The sequence below is a fragment of the Ursus maritimus genome, unplaced genomic scaffold (genome assembly GCF_017311325.1).
Source record: "Ursus maritimus isolate PB19 unplaced genomic scaffold, ASM1731132v1 scaffold_1, whole genome shotgun sequence".
Taxonomy (NCBI): domain Eukaryota; kingdom Metazoa; phylum Chordata; class Mammalia; order Carnivora; family Ursidae; genus Ursus; species Ursus maritimus.
The window spans coordinates 59,293,113-59,297,908 of NW_024423343.1; the positions used below are offsets into that span (position 1 = coordinate 59,293,113).

The following is a 4,796-nucleotide window of genomic DNA, read 5'->3' on the forward strand; positions in this document are numbered from 1 at the left end:
TTCTTGGGAAAAAGACAAAAAGATAAGACTGTTAAAAAGTGACCCAGAGTGGTGCTTCCAATAAGGACATATGTGGGAATAAGGAAATATGCAGAGCATTTTACAAATCCAAACCCACTGTCCCATCTTTAACCCAGCCTATTGTGTCCAATTTTTCCCTCCGTCCCTCCATTACCTCAAGTTGCTTGACAAAGGGTGTAGTTAGTTGTGCCATGTATGATGCCCCTAACCAAATGTCTGCCTCTTTTTTTTTTAAGATTTTATTTATTTATTTGACAGAAAGAGAGAGAGAACAAGCAGGGGAAGCAGCAGGCAGAGGGAGAGGGAGAAGCAGTCTCCTTGCAGAGCCGGAAGCCTGAGGTGGGGCTCAATCCCAGGACCTGGGATCATGACCTGAGCTGAAAGCAGATACTTAGCCAACTGAGCCACCCAGGCGCCCCTGACTCTAACTTTTAAAGAGATACTTCTAGCTCACCTTTCTAATTTATTTTTTTAAAAAAGGAGTACGTTTGTGCTAGAAGCTAAGCCTAAGTTTATTTTAAATGACTCCTGTTTGAAATCAGTAAAGAAGGACTCTGAGCTGCTCCAGTTTTCCCAGACAGATGTTATTTAAAATGGCGTCTTATTTCCAGAGGAATTGTGAGCCTAGCGATCACTATACAAAGGGTATGACAAGTGGTAAAAAGATCAGATGAAACATAATCATCTTACTTTGTGATCAAACTAATGCTGGAAGAGCTTCAAAATGGCTTATTTTGTAAGCTGTGTGAGGGAATAAGCAAGCAGTTTTAGTTAAAACTCCTACAGCTCCCCCTATTTCACAGTTTTGGGTCATTCCCGTAGCATCACTCTGAACTTACTTTTATTATAATTATTTACCAAAACCCCACAATGTATTTTTATTTTTACTTCAAATAATCAATTATGTTTTAAAGAGATTTTTAAAAAAATAATAACTAAAAAACGTCTTTTATATCCACCCACAAAGTTAACCATTGCTGGTGTTCTTGTTTCCTCTGTGCAATCCAGATTTCCATGTGGTATAATTTTCCTTCTTCCTGAATGTCCTTTAGCATTTCTTGTAGTGCAGATCCGCTGGGGCAAATCTTTTCAGCTTTTGTGTATCTGAAGAAGTCTTTATTTGTCCTTTCACTTTGAAAGATGTTTTCACTGGGTATAAAATTCTAGGATGACAGTTGTTGTTGGGTTTGGTTTGGTTTTTTTCTGTCAGTGCATTAAAGACATTGCTTCATTGTCTTCTTGTTTGCATTTTTTCAGACAAGAACTTCACTGGTCTATTGTCATTCTTATCTTTGTTTTTCTGGCAGTTTGTAAGATTTTCCTCTGGTTTGGAACAATTTGATTCTGATGTGTGCTTCAGTGTAGTTCTCTTCTTGTTTCTTATGCTTGCGTTTGTTGAGCTTCTTAGATCTCTGGGCTTAGGATTTTCCTTAAATGTGGAAATTTTTCAGCCATTATTTCTTCAAAATATTTTGTCCTCACATCTCTTTCCTGTCTGTTAGGGCCTGAATTGTGTCCCTTCAAAATTCATATTGTTGAAGCTCTAACCCCCAATGTGACTGTATTTGGAAATAGGGCATTTAGGAAGGTTATTAAGGTTCAGTGACATCATAAGGATGAGGCCCTGGCATGTGTCCTTCTAAGAAGAGGAAGAGACACCAGAGATCAATCTGTTTCTACACACATGCACAGAGGAAAGGCCAAGCGAGGACACAGTGAGAAGGCAGCTATCTAGTAGTCAGGAGGAGAGCTCTCACTAGAAACCAATCCTGAAGGCACCATGATCTTGGACTTCCCAGTTCCAGAACTATGAGAAAATAAGTTTCTGTGGTTTAAGCTGCCCAATCGGTGGTATTTGTTCTGACAACTGTAGAAGGCTAATATAATAGTTGAGAGAGTTCCCATTTTAGCCATCCCACTCACCCCCACCGGACATCCAGTTTCCCCTATTATAAACATCCTACAATAGTATGGTATATTTGTTACAGTTAATGAACCAATATTTATACATTATTATCAGCTAAAGTCCATAGTTTTTTCAGATTTAATCTTTCCCTAATATACTTTTCCCCCCAAGATTCTTCTAGTATACCAAATCACATTTATTTGTCATGTCTCCTTAGGTTCCTCTTGGCTGTGATAGTTTCTCAGAATTTCCTTGTTTTTGATGACCTTTGAAGTTTTCAGAGGCACTGGTTAGGTTATAATAGGATGCCCCTCTTTTGGATTTTATCTGGTTCATGTTCATGATTAGATTAGGGTTATGAGTTTGGCCATACCAAAACAATACCCTTCTGAGCCTTTTTCTTGATAACCAGTGTAGCACAAGATTCTTCCACCCTGAGTGCTAGGAACATAAATTATTCCTGGCCCTGTGTGACGTCTGAAGATTGTGAGCTCCTTTCCAGTGGGTCTTTTCCCTTACTTGGGTAGATTCCTCATTCACATATCCAGTGGCTACTTACTGAAGAATGAAAAGGAACCAGTTTTCTGGAGCCCTTGTTCTCTCTCTGTGCCACTCTCTCCTCTCTGGCACTCTGCCCTGTGAATTCTGTCTACCTTGCCTCTTCCAGACTCACAGCTCTGGCTACTCAACTCAGGGAGATTACCAGGCTCTGTTTGGGATTTTCCTCCCTATGCTAGAGCCTGGAAACTCTCTAGGCACTAAACTAGGGCTATCATAGGACTCACCTCATTTATTTCTTTTCTCTGAGAGATTACTGTCCTAGATTTCATGTGTCCAATGTCTGAAAACCATTACTTCATATTTTGTCTTTTTTCCCAACTTTTTTTAAATGGAACCCTTCACAGATTTGCCTGTCATCCTTGCACTAGGGCCATACTAATCTTCTCTGCATTGTTCCAATTTTAGTATATGTGTTGCTGAAGTGAGCACTTGTTTCTCAATTTTAAGTGGAGAGAGTAAGTCCAGTTTCTCAGTATTATGGCCACATACTGAAGTCAAAATTATTTTTTTGTTTTACTGTGATAAAATATACATATCATAAAACTTACATTTAACCATTTTAAGCGTACAGTTCAGTGGCATTAAGTGCATTTACATTGTTGTGCAATCATCACCACCATCTACCACCACAACTTTTCCATCATTGCAAACTGAAACCTGGTACCCATCAAACAATAATTCCCCATTTCCTCCTCTCCTCAGCCTTTGAAAAGCACTGTTCTGTTCTCTGTCTCCATTAATTTGACTACTCTAGGTACCTTATATATGTGGAACCATATAATATCTGTCCCTTTTTGTCTGGTTTATTTCACTTAGTGTAAAGATTTTATTTATTTGAGAGAGAGAGAGAGAACACGAGTGGGGGTAGCAGCAGAGAGAGAGGGGAAGCAGACACCCAGCTGAGCATGGAGCCCTAGGTGGGGCTCGATCCCAGGACCCCAAGATTATGACCTGAGCTGAAGTCCAATGCTTAACCGACTGTACCACCCAGGTACCCCTTGTTTCACTTAGTGTAATATCCTCAAGGCTCATCCATATTGTTGCACGTGTCAGAATTTGTCTTTTTTTTTTTTTAAGATTTTATTTATTTATTTGACAGAGAGCAGGAGAGAGAGTGAGAAAAAGCACAAGAGGAGGGAGGGGGAGATGGAGAGGGAGAAGTGTACTCCCCACTGAGCAGGGAACCTGATGCGGGGCTCTATCCCAGGACCCTGAGATCATGACCTGAGCAGAAGGCAGATGCTTAACCAACTGAGCCGTGCAGGCGCCCCAGAATTTCTGTCTTCTTGAAGGCTGAATAATATTCCATTGTGGGTATATACCACATTTTTATTATCACTCATCTGTCAACGGATATTTAGATTGTTTCCACCGTTTGGCTATGACTAAATGCTGCTATGAACATTGGTGTATGTTATGAACTGAATGTGTCTCCACAAGCTTCATGTTAAGCTCTAGCCCCCAATATGACTATATTTAGAGATAAGGCCTTTAGGGAGGTAGTTAAAGTTAAATGATATCATAAAGTTAGGACCCTAATCTGATGGGACTGGTGTCCTTAGGAGAAGAGGAAGAGACAGATCAGAGATTGATCTGTCTGCATGCAGACAAGAAGGCAACTGTCTACAAGCTAGAAAGACAGATATCACCAGAAATGCACCCTGATACCACCGTGGTTTTGGACTTCTCCAAAACTGTGAGAAATTACGTTTCTGTTGTTTAAGCCACTCAGTCTGTGGTATTTTGTTATGGGAGCTTGAACTGACTAATACAGTATACAGATTTCTGAGTCCCTGCTTTCAGTTCCAGAAGTGGAACTTCTTTGAATTTTTTGAGGAACGTCTATACTGTTTTCTGCTGCACATCATTACATTTTTAAAAAGATTTTATTTATTTATTTATTTATTTATTTATTTGAGAGAGAGAGAGTGTGTGTGTGCAGGGGGAGGATCAGAGAGAGGACAAATAGACTCTGCACTGAGTGTGGAACCTGACATGGGGTTGATCCCACAACTCGAGATCATGACCTGAGCCCAAATCAAGAGTTGGATGCTCAAGCAACTGAGCCACCCAGGTGCCCCATGTACTTACATTTTAATCTTCTATTTCTCTGGCTAGAAAGTAAGCTCTGGGAAGGCAGATTAAGTCTCTTGTATACATAGTGCATAGCATGTTACAAATGTCAACTTAATAAATATATGTCAACTCCATGAGCAAATACATAAATTGTTGCACCTGAAAATTATTAGTAATAATAACTATTTGAGGCAGCATTATATTGTAAAAAAAAAAAAAAAACACAAAACTG

At 39.6% G+C, this 4,796-nt stretch overlaps 1 non-coding gene across 1 annotated transcript; it reads right to left on the reverse strand.

The window, feature by feature from the left end:
• Window positions 1–2,810: 2,810 nt before the first annotated feature.
• LOC121100019 lies at window positions 2,811–2,917 on the reverse strand. Its single transcript, XR_005831760.1, has one exon. It is a non-coding gene; the product is annotated as a U6 spliceosomal RNA (small nuclear RNA).
• Between the last annotated feature and the right edge of the window lie 1,879 nt (window positions 2,918–4,796).